Raw genomic sequence first — 20822 nt, forward strand, 5'->3', positions numbered from 1 at the left:
GGAATTCCATCACCTCCACTAGCTTTGTTTGTAGTGATGCTTTCTAAAGCCCACTCGACTTCACACTCCAGGATGCCTGGCTCTAAATGAGTGATCACACCATCGTGATTATCTGGGTCGTGAAGATTCCCGTGATATTGAATTGTTTGCCATGGAGATGGACAGATCATAGTGTCATTTTTGAGATTGCATCCAAGTACTCCATTTTGGACTCTTTTGTTGACCATGATGGCTACTCCATTTCTTCTGAGGGATTCCTGCCCACAGTAGTAGATATAATCGTCATCTGAGTTAAATTCACCCATTCCTGCACACTTGACTCTGCCTGCTCTAGAACAAAGATAACTCATGAAAGGAGTTCTTTCTGTGTACGTGGGTCTGTGTGTGGGGCTAGGGATGGGAGATGGGTTAGCTAGAACCTTACAGCAAAGCCTTGCTGAGGCACTGATTGAGCTTACTGACAGTTAAGCTTACTGCATTTGCGCAGTAATTTCTTTCTCATGGAAACTCTGACTGATATCTGGCACACTGAACCAGGTCTTTTTAAAAGCTTTCTAGCATGCATGCATACAGTATAATCCTCCTATTTCAGAACCCAGAATATCCTTTTTTTTTTTTTAAATACTTTAAGAGATAGTGTTTCTCAGCATAACCCCTCTCAACACTGTGCTGATTTCTAGCAAATACTGCTGCAAAGAAATGATGTTTTACACTTCAGAATGAATCCATTCGATTGCCCCTCCTCTCCTTTTGCTGATGTTTTTCAAACCTTATCACCACTCCCCCTTTTTGCATTTGTCTATTTCTTTTACTTCTTCATATGTCTTAAAGACATCAGACATTTTTGACAGCCTTTTTATGTGTTGCAGAGTCTGAAGATTACATTTATCTTCTAGAAGTGATTTTTGAAAAAAAATTTGATTCTTTTCATTTCTCTTTGCTCCAAGAAGAGAAAAGGAAAAAAAAAAGATGTATCCATATTTTTTTTAAAATGGGGAATAATTTTATTATTTTTCATTATGGTTCTTCCCTTAAATAAACATAAAAAGATTTTGGAAGCAAGAAAATAGATGACTTTGCTACTATCCATGTAAATATAGAAAAGGAAAAAAAAAGGAGTCAATGATTTTTGAGATTGCTAAAGTAGGAAACCATGAGAGGATCATTTTGAATTTTGAAAAGTTTTCTCATCAAGAGGATATATCCCACAGTAACACAGGTCAAATTCTCACATATATTAATACAAAATCAGAAAGATAGGAGTTGCATATTATGACTCGATTACATATTTAACAAAAGTGGTTAGGCATTTGGTAAACTGTAGTTACCTAAAGAAGTTTATTGTTAAGTTACTTGACTAAAATTTTCTAAGCAGGAAAGTAGATATTTGTGATTAGAAGTGCTTAGGTACTTGAATCATATTCTAGAGTAAATGATTCTTATCAGAGTATTGTCTGTTTGAATGTATAGCCACAGTTGTGATTACTTCTATTGGAGTAAAGTGTATATCAAAATTTAATCAAATAGTGCATTGCTCATAAAAATTTCATCAAATAGTGCATTGCTCAAAAATAATGTTACTAAAAAGTGATTTTCAAAGTTTTCTAAACCACTTTTAGCAATTCTTTCTTTTTTTTTAATTTAAAAGTTTTATTAGAATTGAGTTCTTTGTGCTCACAAATACCAGTTAGGGGAAAAAAAAAAAAAAAGCCAAGGCATTTTAAATTAATTCAATCTGAGTATTGTTCATGTAACTGAAAACTTGTACCCTTGTGGCCTGTTCAATTTAATTATTACTTTCAATTATTCATGATTTGGGGAGATTTATTCAGCTTAACCTCAAGACTTTTTCTTTTTAGTCTACTTTTTAAAAAGTACATGTTGTACTGTTTTCTATCTAGAATAATGGCACAGTTATTTCTAAAATACATGGACATTTTATTGAAGGTCTAAGATTCTGCAATACTAGAGTTAAATTATAATTTTCTTCTTTAAAATATTTAACTTTAATATATAATTTTACTAAAAGTTGTTATTCTACATAACTATCCTTGCTTTCTTTCCTACTATAATTTTTATTATTTATTATTAATCTCAGAGAAGCCTGGTGTGCTGCAATCCATGTGGTCACATAGAATTGGACATGACTGGGTGACTAAACAACATTAATATCATAATTTGTTAAAGTTTCAATTCTGTTCTTTCATATTTATGCACTGCTTTGATAAAAGGAAGATATATTACTCTTGAAGATAGAAAACTAAGGAAAAATTATATATATATATATATATATACACACAACACATAGTATCATGTATGTGTGTATGTATGTATGTGTATATGTGTATGAAAATGCATAAACACACACAAAATATGTTATGGTTCTTGTTTCATGTGACTATGGCCCCAGTCATGTGAGCTGTGTCTTGGGCTGCTTTGCCATTATACTTTATTTATTATTTTTATTTTTTTGATATAAATTTATTTATTTTAATTGGAGGCTAATTACTTTACAATATTGTATTGGTTTTGCCATACATCAACTTGAATCTGCCACAGGTGTACACATATTTCCCATCCTGAAACCCCTTCCCACCTCCCAACCCATATCATTCCTCTGGGTCATCCCAGTGCACCAGCTCCAAGCATCTTGTACCATGCATAGAACCTGGACTGGTGATTCATTTCACATATGATATTATACATGTTTCAATGCCATTCTCCCAAATCATCCCACCCTCGCCCTATCACATAGAGTCCAAAAGATGGTTCTATATATCTGTGTCACTTTTGCTGTCTCACATACAGGGTTATCATTGCTATCTTTCTAAATTCCATATATATGTGTTAGTATGGATCATGGAAAAAGCAAGAGAGTTCCAGAAAAACATCTATTTCTGCTTTATTAACTATGCCAAAGCCTTTGACTGTGTGGATCACAATAAATTGTGGAAAATTCTGAAAGAGATGGAATACCAGACCACCTGACCTGCCTCTTGAGAAATCTGTATGGAGGTCAGGAAGCAACAGTTAGAACTGGACATGGAAAAACAGACTGGTTCCAAATAGAAAAAGGAGTACATCAAGGCTGTATATTATCACCCTGCTTATTTAACTTCCATGCAGAGTACATCATGAGAAACGCTGGGCTGGAAGAAGCATAAACTGGAATCAAGATTGCTGGGAGAAATATCAATAACCTCAGACATGCAGATGATACCACCCTTATGTCAGAAAGTGAAGAGGAGCTAAAAAGCCTCTTGATGAAAATGAAAGTGGAGAATGAAAAAACTGGCTTAAAGCTCAACATTCAGAAAACAAAGATCATGGCATCTGGTCCCATCACTTTAGTGGAAATAGATGGGGAAACAGTGAAAAGAGTGTCAGACTTTATTTTTGTGGGCTCCAAAATCACTGCAGATGGTGACTGCAGCCATGAAATTAAAAGACACTTACTCCTTGGAAGGAAAGTTATGACCAACCTAAATAGCATATTCAAAAGCAGAGATATTATTTTGACAAAGGTCCGTTTAATCAAGGCTATGATTTTTCCAGTAGTCATGTATGGATGTGAGAGTTGGACTGTGAAGAAGGCTGAGTGCTGAAGAATTGATGCATTTGAACTGTGGTGTTGGAGAAGACTCTTGAGAGTCCCTAGGACTGCAAGGAGATCCAACCAGTCCATTCTGAAGGAGATCAGCCCTGGGATTTCTTTGGAAGGACTGATGCTAAAGCTGAAACTCCAGTACTTTGGCCACCTCATGTGAAGAGTTGACTCATTGGAAAAGACTCTGATGCTGGGAGGGATTGGGGGCAGGAGGAGAAGTGGACGACAGAGGAAGAGATAGCTGGATGGCATCATTGACTCTATGGACATGAGTCTCAGTGAACTCTGGGAGTTGGTGATGGACAGGAAGGCCTGGTGTACTGTGATTCATAGGGTGGCAAAGAGTAGGACACGACTGAGCTACTGAATTTTATTGAACTGATACTGTATTGGTGTTTTTCTTTCTGGCTTACTTCACTCTGTATAATCGGCTCCAGTTTCATCCACCTCATTAGAACTGATACAAATGTATTCTTTTCAATGGCTGAGTAATACTTCTTTGTGTATATGTACCACATCTTTCTTATCCATTCATCTGCTGATGGACATCTAGGTTGCTTCCGTGTTCTGGTTATTATAAACAGTGTTGCGATAAACATTGGGGTACACATGTCTTTTTCAATTCTGATTTCCTCAGTGTGTATGACCAGCAGTGGGAATGCTAGGTCATATAGCAGTTCTATTTCCAGTTTTTTAAGGAAATTCCACACTGTTCTCCATTGTGGTTGTACTAGTTTGCATTCCCACCAACAGTGTAAGAGAGTTCCCTTTTCTCCACACCCTCTCCAGCATTTATTGCTTGTAGACTTTTGGATCACAGCCATTTTGACTGGCATTAAATGGTACCTATTCTGGTTTTGATTTGCATTTCTCTGCTAATAAATGATGTTGAGCATCTTTTCATGTGTTTGTCAGCCATCTGTATGTCTTCTTTGGAGAAATGTCTAATTATTTGGCCCATTTTTTGATTGGGTCATTTATTTTTATGGAATTGAGCTGCATGAGTTGCTTATATATTTTTGAGATTAGTTGTTTGTCAGTTGCTTCATTTCCTATTATTTTCTCCCATTCTAAAAGGCTGTATTTTCATCTTGCTTATAGTTTCCTTTGTTCTGCAGAAGCTTTTAAGTTTAATTAGGTCCCATTTGTTTATTTTTGCTTTTATTTCCAATATTCTGGGAGGTGGGTGATAGAGGATCCTGCTGTTATTTATGCCAGAGAGTGTTTTGCCTATGTTCTCCTCTAAGAGTTATATAGTTTCTGGTCTTACATTTAGATCTTTAATCCATTTTGAGTTTAGTTTTCTGAATGGTGTTAGAAAGTGTTCTAGTTTCATTCTTTTACTAGTGGTTGACCAGTTTTCCCAGCACCACTTGTTAAACAGATTGTCTTATCTCCATTGTATAGTTTTGCCTCCTTTGTCAATGATAAGGTGTCCATAGGTGCATGGGTTTATCTCTGGGCTTTCTATTTTGTTCCATTAATTCTGTCTTTGTGCCAGTATCATACTGTGTCGATGACTGTGGCTTTGTAACAGAGCCTGAAGTCAGGCAGGTTGATTCCTCCAGTTCCATTCTTCTTTCTCAAGATGGCTTGGGTTATTCGAGGTTTTTTGTATTTCCATACAAATTGTGAAATTATTTGTTCTAGTTCTGTGAAAAATACCACTGGTAGTTTGATAGGGATTGTATTGAATCTATAGATTGTTTTGGGTAGTATACTCATGTTCACTATATTGATTCTTCTGATCCATGGACACGGTGTATTTCTCCATCTATTAGTGTCTTCTTTGATTTCTTTCACCAGTGTTTTATGGTTTTCTGTATATAACTCTTTTATTTCTTTAGGTAGATATATTCCTAAGTATTTTATTCTTTTTGTTGCAATGGTGAATGGAATTGTTTTCCTTTTTTTTTTTAATAGAGAAAATATTTTCTATAAGCAATTTGGTTATTAGGTCATTCAATTTTCTTTTTTTTTTTTAATCTTTTTTTAATTTTTATTTTTTTTAATTTTAAAATCTTTACTTCTTACATGTGTTCCCAAACATGAACCCCCTCCCACCTCCCTCCCCATAACATCTCTCTGGGTCATCCCCATGCACAAGCCCCAAACATGCTGTATCCTGCGTCAGACATAGACTGGCGATTCAATTCTTACATGATAGCATACATGTTAGAATGCCATTCTCCCAAATCATCCCACCCTCTCCCTCTCCTTCTGAGTCCAAAAGTCCGTTATACACAGCTGTGTCTTTTTTCCTGTCTTGCATACAGGGTCGTCATTGCCATCTTCCTAAATTCCATATATATGTGTTAGTATACTGTATTGGTGTTTTTCTTTCTGGCTTACTTCACTCTGTATAATCGGCTCCAGTTTCATCCATCTCATCAGAACTGATTCAAATGAATTCTTTTTAACGGCTGAGTAATACTCCATTGTGTATATGTACCACTGCTTTCTTATCCATTCATCTGCTGATGGATATCTAGGTTGTTTCCATGTCCTGGCTATTATAAACAGTGCTGCGATGAACATTGGGGTACATGTGTCTCTTTCAATTCTGGTTTCCTCGGTGTGTATGCCCAGCAGTGGGATTGCTGGGTCATAAGGTAGTTCTATTTGCAATTTTTTAAGGAATCTCCACACTGTTCTCCATAGTGGCTGTACTAGTTTGCATTCCCACCAACAGTGTAGGAGGGTTCCCTTTTCTCCACACCCTCTCCAGCATTTATTGCTTGCAGATTTTTGGATCGCAGCCATTCTGACTGGTGTGAAGTGGTACCTCATTGTGGTTTTGATTTTCATTTATCTGATAATGAGTGATATTGAGCATCTTTTCATGTGTTTGTTAGCCATCCGTATGTCTTCTTTGGAGAAATGTCTATTTAGTTCTTTGGCCCATTTTTTGATTGGGTCGTTTATTTTTCTGGAATTGAGCTGCATAAGTTGCTTGTATATTTCTGAGATTAGTTGTTTGTCAGTTGCTTCATTTGTAATTATTTTCTCCCATTCAGAAGGCTGTCTTTTCACCTTGCTTATATTTTCCTTTGTTGTGCAGAAGCTTTTAATTTTAATTAGATCCCATTTGTTTATTTTCGCTTTTATTTCCAGAATTCTGGGAGGTGGATCATAGAGGATCCTGCTGTGATTTATGTCTGAGAGTGTTTTGCCTACGTTCTCCTCAAGGAGTTTTATAGTTTCTGGTCTTACATTTAGATCTTTAATCCATTTTGAGTTTATTTTTGTGTGCGGTGTTAGAAAGTGATCTAGTTTCATTCTTTTACAAGTGGTTGACCAGTTTTCCCAGCACCACTTGTGAAAGAGATTGTCTTTACTCCATTGTATATTCTTGCCTTTGTTCCATTGATCTATATGTCTGTCTTTGTGCCAGTACCATACTGTCTTGATGACTGTGGCTTTGTAGTAGAGCCTGAAGTCAGGCAAGTTGATTCCTCCAGTTCCATTCTTATTTCTCAAGATTGCTTTGGCAATTTGAGGTTTTTTGTATTTCCATACAAATCTTGAAATTATTTGTTCTAGTTCTGTGAAAAATATGGCTGGTAGCTTGATAGGGATTGCATTGAATTTGTAAATTGCTTTGGGTAGTATCCTCACTTTCACTATATTGATTCTTCCGATCCATGAACATGGTATATTTCTCCATTTTTAGTGTCCTCTTTGATTTCTTTCAGCAGTGTTTTATAGTTTTCTATATACAGGTCTTTAGTTTCTTTAGGTAGATATATTCCTAAGTATTTTATTCTTTTTGTTGCAATGGTGAATGGAATTGTTTCCTTAATTTCTTTTCTACTTTCTCATTATTCGTGTATAGGAATGCAAGGGATTTCTGTGTGTTGATATTATATCCTGCAACTTTACTATATTCATTGATGAGCTCTAGTAATTTTCTGGTGGAGTCTTTAGGGTTCTCCATGTAGAGGATCATGTCATCTGCAAACAGTGAGAATTTTACTTCTTCTTTTCCAATTTGGATTCCTTTTATTTCTTTTTCTGCTCTGATTGCTGTGGCCAAAACTTCCAGAACTATTTTGAATAGTAGTGGTGAAAGTGGACACCCTTGTCTTGTTCCTGACTTTAGGGGAAATGCTTTCAAATTTTTCACCATTGAGGATAATGTTTGCTGTGGGTTTGTCATAGATAGCTTTTATTATGTTGAGGTATGTTCCTTCTATTCCTGCTTTCTGGAGAGTTTTTATCATAAATGGATGTTGAATTTTGTCAAAGGCCTTCTCTGCATCTATTGAGATAATCATATGGCTTTTATTTTTCAATTTGTTAATGTGGTGGATTACATTGATTGATTTGCGGATATTGAAGAATCCTTGCATCCCTGGGATAAAGCCCACTTGATCATGGTGTATGATCTTTTTAATGTGTTGTTGGATTCTGATTGCTAGAATTTTGTTGAGGATTTTTGCATCTATGTTCATCAGTGATATTGTCCTGTAGTTTTCTTTTTTTGTGATATCTTTGTCAGGTTTTGGTATTAAGGTGATGGTGGCTTCATAGAACGAGTTTGGAAGTTTACCTTCCTCTGCAATTTCTGGAAGAGTTTGAGGAGGATAGGTGTTAGCTCTTCTCTAAATTTTTGGTAGAATTCAGCTGTGAAGCCGTCTGGACCTGGGCTTTTGTTTGCTGGAAGATTTCTGATTACAGTTTCAATTTCCATGCTTCTGATGGGTCTGTTAAGATTTTCTGTTTCTTCCTGGTTCAGTTTTGGAAAATTGTACTTTTCTAAGAATTTGTCCATTTCTTCCACGTTGTCCATTTTATTGGCGTACAACTGCTGATAGTAGTCTTTTATGATCCTTTGTATTTCTGTGTTGTCTGTTGTGATCTCTACATTTTCATTTCTAATTTTATTTATTTGATTTTTCTCTCTTTGCTTCTTGACGAGTCTGGCTAATGGTTTGTCAATTTTATTTATCCTTTCAAAGAACCAGCTTTTGGCTTTGTTGATTTTTGCTATGGTCTCTTTTGTTTCTTTTGCATTTATTTCTGCCCTAATTTTTGTTATTTCTTCCCTTCTACTAACTCTGGGGTTCTCCAATTCTTCCTTTTCTACTTGCTTTAGTTGTAGAGTTAGGTTATTTATTTGACTTTTTTCTTGTTTCTTGAGGTATGCCTGTATTGCTATGAACTTTCCTCTTAGCACTGCTTTTATAGTGTCCCACAGGTTTTGGGTGGTTGTGTTTTCATTTTCATTAGTTTCTATGCATATTTTGATTTCTTTTTGATTTCTTCTGTGATTTGTTGGTTATTCAGAAGTGTGTTGTTCAACCTCCATATGTTGGAATTTTTAATAGTTTTTATCCTATAATTGAGATCTAATCTTAATGCATTATGGTCAGAAAAGATGCTTAAAATGATTTCAATTTTTTTGAATTTATCAAGTTTAGATTTATGGCCCAGGATGTGATCTATCCTGGAGAAGGTTCCATGAGCACTTGAAAAAAGGTGAAATTCATTGTTTTGGGGTGAAATGTCCTATAGATATCAATTAGGTCTAACTGATCTAATGTATCATTTAAAGTTTGTGTTTCTTTGTTAATTTTCTGTTTAGTTGATCTGTCCATTGGTGTTAGTGGGGTATTAAAGTCTCCCACTATTATTGTGTTATTGTTGATTTTCCCTTTCATACTTGTTAGCATTTGTCTTACATATTGCAGTGCTCCTATCTTGGGTGCATATATATTTATAATTGTTATATCTTCTTCTTGGATTGATCCTTTGATCATTATGTAGTGGCCTTCTTTGTCTCTTTTAATAGCCTTTGTTTTAAAGTCTATTTTATCGGATATGAGTATTGCTGCTCCTGCTTTCTTTTGGTCTCTATTCGCGTGGTATATCTTTTTCCAGCCCTTCACTTTCAGTCTGTATGTGTCCCTTGTTTTGAGGTGGGTCTCTTGTAAGCAGCATATAGAGGGGTCTTGTTTTTGTATCCATTCGGCCAGTCTTTGCCTTTTGGTTGGGGCATTCAACCTATTTACGTTTAAGGTAAATATTGATAAGTATGATCCCATTACCATTTACTTCATTGTTTTGGGTTCGGGTTTATACACCCTTTTGTGTTTCCTGTCTAGAGAATATCCTTTAGAATTTGTTGGAGAGCTGGTTTGGTGGTGCTGAATTCTCTCAGCTTTTGCTTGTCTGTAAAACTTTTGATTTCTCCTTTGTATTTGAATGAGATCCTTGCTGGGTACAGTAATCTGGGCTGTAGGTTATTGTCTTTCATCACTTTAAGTATGTCTTGCCATTCCCTCCTGGCCTGAAGAGTTTCTATTGAAAGATCAGATGTTATCCTTATGGGAATCCCCGTGTGTGTTATTTGTTGTTTTTCCCTTGCTGCTTTTAATATTTGTTCTTTGTGTTTGACCTTTGTTAATTTGATTAATATGTGTCTTGGGGTGTTTCGCCTTGGGTTTATCCTATTTGGAACTCTCTGTGTTTCTTGGACTTGGGTGATTAATTCCTTCCCCATTTTAGGGAAGTTTTCAACTATTGTCTCCTCAAGGATTTTCTCATGATCTTTCTTTCTGTCTTCTTCTGGGACTCCTATAATTCGAATGTTGGAGCGTTTCATATTGTCCTGGAGGTTTCTGAGATTGTCCTCATTTCTTTTAATTCGTTTTTCTTGTTTCCTCTCTGATTCATTTATTTCTACTGTTCTATCTTCTATTTCACTAATCCTATCTTCTGCCTCTGTTATTCTACTATTTGTTGCCTCCAGAGTGTTTCTGATCTCATTTATTGCATTATTCATTATATTTTGACTCTTTTTTATTTCTTCTAGGTCCTTGTTAAACCTTTCTTGCATCTTCTCAATCCTTGTCTCTAGGCTATCTGTGATTCCATTTTGATTTCAAGATTTTGGATCATTTTCACTATCAATATTTGGAATTCCTTCTCAGGTAGATTCCCTACTTCTTCCTCTTTTGTTTGGTTTGATGGGCAACTCTCTGTTCCTTTACCTGCTGAGTATTCCTCTGTCTCTTCATCTTGGTTATATTGCTGCGTTTGGGGTGGCCTTTTTATATTCTGGTAATTTGTGGAATTTTCTTTATTATGGAGCTTCCTCACTGTGGGTGGGGTTCTATCAGTGGCTTTTCAAGGTTTCCTGGTTAGGGAGGCTTGTGTTGGAGTTGTGGTGGGTGGAGCTGGGTTTCTTCTCTCTGGAGTGCAGTGGAGTGACCCGTAATGGGTTATGAGACATCAAAGGTTTTGGGATAATTTAGAGCTGCCTGTATATTGAATCTCAGGGGAGTGTTCCTGTGTTGCTGGAGAATTTGAGTGGTATGTCTTGTTTTGGAACTTGTTGGCCCTTGGGTGGAGCTTGGTTTCAGTGTAGGTATGAAGGCATTTGATGAGCTCTTATTGCTTAATGTTCCCTGAATTCAAGAGTTCTCTAATGTTTTCAGGCTTTGGATTTAAGCCTCCTGCTTCTGGTTTTCAGTTTTATTTTTACAGTAGCCTCTAGACTTCTCCATCTATACAGCACCGATGATAAAACATCTAGGTTAAAGATGAAAAGTTTCTCCACATTGAGGGACACTCAGAGAGGTTCACTGAGTTACAAGGAGAAGAGAAGATGGAGGGGGTAGTTAGAGGTAACTGGAATGAGATGCAGTGAGATCAAAAGAAAAGAGAGCAAGCTAGCCAGTAGTCACTTCCTTATGTGCGCTCTATAGTCTGGACCGCTCAGAGGTATTTACGGAGTTATACGGGGAAGAGGAGAGGGAGGAAGTAGACAGAGGTGGCCAGGAGGATAAGAGAGAGGAATGAGAAGGAGAGAGACAAATCCTGCCCGTAACCAGTTCCTTAGGTGTTCTCCACCATCTGGAACACACAGAGATTCACAGAGTTGGATAGAGAAGAGATGGGGGAGAAAAGAGACAGAGGCCACCTGGTGGAGAAAATGGAGAGTCCAAAGGAGGAGAGAGTGGTCAAGCCAGTAATCTCGCTCTTAGGTAAACTTGGCTAGTGAAGTTTGGGTTTTTAAATGTACAAAATTGACAACAAAAACCTAAGAGCAAAGATTAAAAATCTAGAGTAGAGGTTGGATTTTCAAAAATACAATATTAAAGAAAAGAAGCAGAAGGAAAAAGGAAGAAAGAAAAAAGAAAACAAGAATTATTAAAAACAAACAAACAAACAACAACAACAACAAAAAACACCAACCACCATCCAAAGACTATATACGGTGTTTGCCTTAAAAAAAAAAAAAAAAGTCTTTTTTTTTTTAAATAGTAATAGTAGGTTATAGAAATAAAAATTAGAGGAGAAATAGAAGACTTAACAATTTTTAAAAAGTTAGAAAAAAAAAGAAAAAACAACAACAACAAAAACAAACAAACAAACAAAAAAGGAATGATTTTAAAAATAGTAAAAATATTTCTGACCCTTCTCTGATGTTGTGGGCCGTGTGGGATCACTTCCAAGGTGGTTCCCTCTGTTTAACTTCTGTTTGCTGGTTTTTAGGCTCACTAGTTCAGTCGCGCTGTGGGGAGGGGGGATGCTGCAAACAAATAGCACTGTCGTGTGCACACAGAGTCTCAGCCCCGCTTGACCTGTCCCTTCTCGCGGCGCACAAACCGCTCCGGCTCGACGATGCTCAGCCGGGAACTGTCTGGGGCCAGCCCTAGGCTGCGTGCACTTCCCTGGTCCAAGCTACTCAGGTTCGGTGCTCAGGCAGCCCTCAGAGGCACAGATTCAGCTGGGACTGCGTTTTGTGCCCTTCCCAGGTCCGAGTAGCTCAGGAGTTTGGCGAGCGCAATCTCTGCGGCTTGTCACCTTTTCTGCCGCTGCTGCTCAGCTTTCTGGGTGGACTGCTAGCGCCCCCCGTGAGGCAGATTGTGACTGTCCAGCACCCCCAGAAGTCTTAGCAAAGAAGCCTGCTTGCAGTTAGGTAAGTAAAGTCTCTCCGGGTCTGCAATTGCCCCTTTCCAGTCCTTATGGCTCGGGCTGCCTGTCCCCGGAGGGTGATGGTCTGCAGCCGGCTTTTTCCATTCCGTCCTTTGTTCTGTGCTCGGTCCTGGCGGTGTCTTATGTTTGAGCTTTTCGTGTGGTAGCTATCTCACAGTCTGGTTTGCTAGCCCAAGTTAGATCGTTCTGGTTGCACGTGGGGCGTTCCTGCCCGATTCTTACAAAGCACTGCAGCCCGCGCCTCCCGCGCGTCCCTGCCCTGCCCCCACTTCCCAATGGTGGATGCAGGCGTCTGTGCTGCTTTTCCGCTGGGGGAGTTACTGGTGGGCTTGTAATCTCTTGGTTTTAATTATTTCTTTATTTTTCCTTCCTGTTATGTTGCCCTCTGTGTTTCCAAGGCTCGCCACAGACTCTGCAGGGAGAGTGTTTCCTGGTGTTTGGAAACCTCTCTTCTTAAAATTCCCTTCCCGGGACGGGCTTCCCTTCCCGGGACGGAGCTCCCTCCCCACCTCCTTTGTCTCCTTTTTCATCTTTTATATTTTTTCCTACCTGTTTTTGAAGACAATGGTCTGCTTTTCTGGTTGCCTGATGTCCTCTGCCAGCCTACAGAAGTTGTTTTGTGGAGTTTGCTCAGCGTTGAAATGTTCTTTTGAGGAATTTGTGAGGGAGAAAGTGGTCTTCTCATCCTATTCCTCCGCCATCTTTACAGTTCTCTCCTGGAATTGTTTTCTTAATTTCTCTATTTTCTCATTATTAGTGTATAGGAATGCAAGGGATTTCTGTGTGTTGATTTTATATCCTGCAACTATACTGTATTCCTCTACTGTATTTTAAGCCAACCCTACTGAGGGCAGAATACAGAGTAGGAGATTAATCAATTGTGATCACACTAGAGAGAACAAAGTTGAGATAAACTTGAATTAGGATAATTCATTACTTTTCACTTTTTTCCTCCAGTTCTTTTCACCACTGTTTTTTGTTTTGTTTTCTTGTAGTTTTCTAACTTTCAATGACGTTGAGAAAAATATGATTGTATATTTCTAATGGTCACAGGTTAGTAAGCCTCCTTTTATTCTGACAGAACAAATTTTCAGGAGATTTAGGCATAATTGGACTTTTGTCACCATCTCCCAGTGGTCTTCAGAAATGTGACATTGCTCATCAGGGTGTTATTTTTGCCTCTTTACCTAATGTGTGGAAGCCCATTTGGTATACAACAGTAGTTATTTTAAGCTTTCCCCAGTTTGTGAATCATACATATGATACTCATGTGTCATGTTGCTTCCCATTCATCTAGCAGTGCAGTAAAGGAAGTGGGTGTGTATACTAGTGACATTATTGAGATTTATATGGCCAAATAGTTTTCTAGTTAATAAGATGTGCACAGTAGAACTTCCAGTTGAAATCAATTGAAAGAACACAGTGCAACCATCTTATTTTCCAAACACTGATAAGGCCCTGCAATGGCATTAAATCATATCAAAAGAATCTGTAACTTACAGGCTGAGACCAGACTCAGATAGTCTGTCTTCAGTCGTGTTTACTGTTTACTCAATGTTTACTCATTGTTTCTTTTATTTTTGCTTTTACCTAGGTGAACAACAACCTTGACTACAAACAAAGCAACCAGGTAACAAAAATAGTTTTACTAACAAAGGGAGAAAGGTTTTTAAATTAATATTTATTTGTTTAAATCTATTCACTTTAAATTCACTCATTTGCAACTACTGAAGTGTTTATTTCTGTGTAATTATAACTGTTATCACCTCATGTTGTATTGTGAAAGAAGGAAGGAGTGCACCTTTTCTTTTTTAGAGCAAGACACTTAAACCATAATAATTTCTATTTTCCTCTTAGTTTTCCTTTACAATGGATAAAACTACCAAGGAAAATATCAAATAAAAAAGGGGACACAAAATTGGTCCCTGAAGGCCTGGCACCAGTACCTCTAGTCATTTTTCTTAAAATATTTCAGTGTTATTAGGAACAATGAAATATTGTGCCATAATGATCCAACTTAAAAAATTAGAAAGTTATAAGTATTTAAAAATTTAATAAATGATGGATATCTATAGGCTCCTCAAAATTAACATTTTTCACTGAACTCCTGATTTCCACTCAATATCCTTCTCCACTTAATATTTTCCCATCTCTGAAAGTAACAAATATATTTAACAGTTGCTTAGTCAAAAAATCTTGAAGTCATCCTTGATTTCTGTCTTCTAATGACACTAATCATTTAATCACTCAGAATTACCTGCAAAATATATCTGGACTCAAAGTACTTTACACTACCACTTTGACTACCATAATGATAAAAACATCATCTTTTCTAACTAAGGTCATTGAAATAGCTCAATGGCTTGTCTTTCACCTTCTAATTTTGTTCCTTTTGTCCATTCCATAGCTTGATCAACTTTCTTTTCAAGCCTTGAAAGGGTCTACATCTTGCTGAGAGTAAGAAGTAAGGTCCTTAAAAGGACATAAAAGGTCCTATAAATGCTAGACACATTTCCTGCACAGTCTCATTTTCTTTACTTTCTTTATTCCAGTGACATTAACATCTTTGCTGTTCTATAGTCACCAAGCAGTCACATGTCTCTGATTTTGGACTTAGTACTCGTTTTTTCTAAAATTCATGTTATGTTCTTTAAATATTTGTATTGCTTTGCCTTTATTTCATCAGGACTTTGCTTAAATATCAGATTATGAGAAAGTCTGCACCATCCATCCTATATAAGTTATATTCCTTAAATTTCCTACTCCATTAAATAGCTTTGCTTCCTTCATAGCAATTATCAGCTTAAGTCAAGTTAAATAATCATGTGTGTGATTACTGATTATTCCTCTCTAATAGAATATGAGCCCAGTGAAGGTAAAGGCTTCATATTCATGCTTCACTACCTTTTGCCCTTTATCTAAGAATGGTGCTGACATGTATTTGCATAATTAGTATTTTGCAAGATTGAATGAAGTCCAGTTGCAGGATATATGCTTTCTGAGTTTCTAAATAGTAACACATGATTACCTTGTTCTGCACCAGAGAGAATTATCAACTGACTTTATGCTTGTCCCCTGTTTTTATTCTATGTCATTTTATTAAAGTACTGCTTGGTCTGTAGTTTTCTTATAATGTCTTTGTCCAATTTTGATATTAGTAAATGCTGGTCAATAGAATTAGTTAGGAAGTATTCCCTATGCTTCTATCTTCTGAGAGAGGTTATCGAGAATTGGTATGATTTCTTCCTTAAATGTTTAATAGAACTCACTAGTGAACCCTTTTGGACCTGGTGCTTTCTATTTCAAAGGTTTTTAATTATTGATTCAATTTCCTTAATAGATATAGGTCAATTCAATTGTGTATTTCTTTTTTGTGTGTTTTGACAGATTGTGTCTTTCAAGGAATTTGTCCATTTGATCTGTGTTATCAAATTTGGCGGCATAGAATTGTGCATAGTATTCTTTGATTGTACTTTAATATCTATAAAATCTGCAGTGATACTCCCCCTTTCATTTCTGATTATAGTAATTTTGTCTTCTTTTTTCTTAGCTATATTAAAGACATTGATTTTATCAATCTTTTAAAAGAATCAGCTTTTGGTTTTATTATTTTCTCTTTTAATTTTCTGTTTTAAAATTTTATTGATTTCCCTTCTAATTTTTATTATTTCATTTTATACATGGCTTAGTTTTAATTTTTTTAGTCATCTAAAATAATGGCTTAGATGATTGATTTCAGATGCTTCTTTTTTTCTAAATATACATCCAAATAGTATAATTTTTTTAATCTAAGCGATGCTTTTACTACATCCCAAAAGCTTTGAAAATTTGTGTTTTCATTTTCATTTAGTTCAAAACATTTTAAAATTTCTCTTGATATTACTTTTTTGGCATGTGTTATTTAGAAGCGTGTTATTTAATCTCTAAGTACTTGGGGATTTTGTAGTTATTGTCCTGTTTTTGATTTCTCATATAATTCCATCATAGACTGAGAGCAGACACTGTATGATTTTTATTCTTTTATTTATTTATTTTAAGATTTTATTTTTGACTGTGCTGTGTCATCATTACTGCACATGGGCTACCCCTAGTTGCAGGGAATGCGGGTGACTCTTTCTTGTGGTGCACTGGCTTCTTATAGTGGTGCCTCTCTTGTTACTAAGCATGAGTTCTAGGCATGTGAGCTTCAACAGCTGCACTGAGTGAGTTCAGTAGTTGAGGCTCATGGTCTCTAGAGTGCTGGCTCAGAATTGTGGTGCATGGGCTTAGTTGCTCCACAGCTTGTGGGATCTTCTTGAATCAGGGATCAAACCCATGTCCTCTGCTTTTACAGGCAGATTCCTAACCACTGGACACCAAGGAAGTCCTGATTCCTGTTCTTTTAAATTTGTTCAGGTTTGTTTTATGGTCCAGATTGTAGTCTGTCTTGGTGAATGTTTCATGTGAACTCAAGAAGAATGTATACTTTGCTATTGTTTCTTGAAGTGCTCTATAGATGTCAATTATATCCAGTTGCTTGATTGTGTTATTGAGCTCAGCTACATACTATGTTTTTCTGCTTTGAGGATTCATCCATTTCAGATAGAAGGAATTTGAAGTCTTCAACTGTGATAGTGTATTGATATATTTCTGCATGCATTTTTTTCAGCTTTTGCACCTATTTTGACATTGAGCATTTAGATGCATAGGACTTCCATGGTGGCTCAGTGGTAAAGAATCTGCCTGCCAATGCAGGAGATGCACGTTCAATCTCTGGGTCAGGAAGAACTCCTGGAGAGGGAAATGGCAACCCACTCCAGTATTCTTGCCTGGGAAGTCCCATGAACAGAGGAGCCTGGAGGGCTACAATCCATGGAGTTACAAAGGACATGACTTAATGACTAAACAACAATGTTTAGAATGTGTACTTACTAAGGATTGTTATGTCTTCTTGGAGAATTAATCCCTGTATCACTATGTAAAGCCCCTTTCTCTTGATTCCTCACAACATTCCTTGTTTTGAACTATCCTATCTCTGAAATTAACTGTTACTCTTTTACTCTTTTGATTAGTGTTAGAATGATGTATCTTTTCCTATCCAATTGATTTTCATCATTGTGTCTTTTTTGTTTAAAGTAGATTTCTTGAAGGGTGTATCATGAAAGAAAACATATGTATATTTATTCTTTGTTTCATTGCTATAGGAGATCATATATATTTCCTAAAGAGAGGAGGAGTTGAATACAGAACTAAACGAAGTTGTACACTAACACCATGAAATAGTTTTCCCACAGTGTAAATATTATGATAGTGAAAGCTGCACTTCAATAAGAGGTTTCTGTAAACAGATTCATGGTGTGTGTTTTGCCATTTCCTTTCTGAAAAGAACTGATGGATAAAATTTCTAGGTAGACTGATTGCATGGTTTTCTTTTCAGCCATTTACCCAGCATGGGGGGATAATCTGTTGTTTCACATTATTACATTTTAGCTATATACAGATATATATAAACATGTTACAGAGTCAAGGTTAAGTAAATGACTTTAAAGTACATTAACAATACCATTTTCTAAGAAAATTGCTTAAAACCAGAACAGATTCCATACAATAAATTTGGGGAGACACTGAGTCTTGCTTGGAGGACTAATTTAAAACTTTCAGGTCCTGAGTTTGACAGTTTTCCATTTAAAATTTCTGGTATTTTTGGAAACAAGAATATTTGAAGAAGGCATTAATTATTTTTAAATTATGTTAGGGCCCCAAGTATCAGGTGATATACAGATTGTACGCAATGAACAAACATGCCCAGCCCGTGCTCAAGGTTCGTGGTCTGGCTGGGTGTGGAAAGAAGCTAGGCCAGGTAGACAGGAGGTGTCAGTGATGTGGTAGGCAAACATTTTCCAGTGATACTTGTTATACACTCATTATTAAATAAGTCTTCATTATATTATCAGCCATGGAGAGAACTAATATTTGGATTGACTGATGATCCCAATTCTCACATTATTGTGAATGGCTTTGTACTTGTTTTCCCTCTAAGAAAAGCATAACTTGTAGCAGAAAAAAGAAAGGCGCAAATAGGTATTTAGATAAGCAAAGTTTCACTAGAATTACACTGTTAGTTGCAATGCCCTAAATTGCAATCAAAATAAATCCTACAAAATTGGCAGAAAATTAAAAGGAAAATCTTGGCTAAGAATGGGTTTTCCTGGTGGCTCAGAGGTAAAGAACTTGACTGCAGGAGATTCGGATTTGATCCCTGGGTTGGGAAGATTCCCTGGAGAAGAAAATGGCAACCTACTCCAGTATTCTTGCCTGGAGAATCCCATGGACACAGGAGCCTGGCAGGCTATAGTCCTTGGGGTCACAAAACAGTTGGACATGACTTAGCAACTAAACAACAAAAATAACATTAGCTAGGAAAGCTAAAGTCAGTACAGTTCAGTTGCTCAGTTGTGTACAGTTCTTTGTGACCCAAAGGACTGCAGCATTAAAGGTCTCCCTGTCCATCACCAACTGCCAGTGTTTACTCAAACTCAAGTCTATTGAGTTGGTGATGCAATCCAACCATCTCATCCTCTGTCATCCATGTCTCCTCCCACTTTCAATCTTTCCCAGCATCAGGGTCTTTTCAAATGAGGCAGTTCTTCACATCAGGTGGCCAAAGTATTGGAGTTTCAGCTTCAGCATCAGTCCTTCCACTGAATATTAAGAACTGATTTCCTTTAGGATGAACTGGTTGGATTTCTTTGCTGTCCAAGGGACTCTCAAGAGTCTTCTCCAACACCATACTTCAAAAGCATCAATTCTTCAGTGCTCAGATTTGCAGTAGTTGACAGTTAAACCATAACATTAAATGGAACAAGAACAGTCGAAGAAAATATTCAGCAGTACAAAGTTTGTTGCAAAAATATGACTTTATAGGCTAAAGTTACAGTATAGAAAATAGAAGAGGGTGAGAAAAGAAGAAACATGCTAATTTTGTCACTGACTTTCAGAGGAAATTAAGAAAATATAAGACTAAAAACCCTTATAATTATAAGTACAATCAATATAACAAAAATGGATACTCTTTGACATATTGGAGTGACACATATGCCAACAGCAAAGAAACCAGACTTTTTAAAAAACTATAAAAAGATAAAAGAAATATTGTGACAGAACTAAAACCAAATACAAGTCATTTAAAATGTAAATGGCTTAGCCTTCTATTAAAAGAAAATTATTTTCACTTCATGTTAAATCATAAAGCAAAATTAATCTGTAGTTTGCATACAAGAAGTAAATCTAATTCAGATTAATCTATAGTTTGCATAAAAGAAGTAAATCTAATTCAAAGGGATATAAAAAAGTATGAACTTAAAGACAAAAGCAAAATTTATACAACAAAATTATATAGCAAAGTAAAGTCAAACCAAAGGCATTTAATAAGACAAAATAAGGGCTCTTCATAATGCTAAAGGATTTAATTCATAAAATGAAGATATAACAGTTGTGAATATTCATACACATATTGTCCTAGCAGCAACAATCATAAAACAGAAATCGAATGAGCTAAAAGGAGAAATCAAAACATATTATAGAGACTAATTTATCTTTCCCAGGTCATGACTAATCCAATGGTGAGACAAAACAAACAAACAAACAAGAAAAAAAAAAAACACCTCCTAATATTATATAAGACAAAAATGACTTCATTAATAAAGCAAACATGTTTGCTATATATAAACCATCTATTTTGTACTTTACTTATACATTATCTATTATACTTCTGGATTAAATAAATATTTGCCAACATCAAAGTTTTAAATTTTGCATTCTTCTTATTTTACTTAACAATTTGTATTTTTTTCTTTTGATTTTATTATTTTTCTCTTTTAGCATGTTTTTTTTTTCCCTTGAATCTAACACCTCCTCTAAATCCTTCCACTCTAATTTATATGTAATTACGTTGTATCTGAACTTTGTTTACAACTACCCAGTGATCATACAAGAAGGTAATCACACCAGATAATCCCAGAGCAAACTTGTCAATGTGTAATTCTTTTCTGGATTCTTACTGTAATAATTTTTGAGGTTTTTTAATTTCTAAATAAAGTACAGATTTCTCCACACGTCTCACAAGTTTCTACAAAATGTATGCTGTGACCCCTTTTCCAATTTTATCCTTATTATATTCTCTGGTATTTACTTTACCCTCCTCTAGTCTATGTTTGGGGCTTCCTTGGGGTTGCAAAGAGTCAGACACGACTGAGCAACTAAGCACAGCACACAGACTATGGTTACTTTC

The sequence above is a fragment of the Ovis aries genome, chromosome 1 (assembly GCF_016772045.2).
Source record: "Ovis aries strain OAR_USU_Benz2616 breed Rambouillet chromosome 1, ARS-UI_Ramb_v3.0, whole genome shotgun sequence".
In the NCBI taxonomy this organism is placed as follows: domain Eukaryota; kingdom Metazoa; phylum Chordata; class Mammalia; order Artiodactyla; family Bovidae; genus Ovis; species Ovis aries.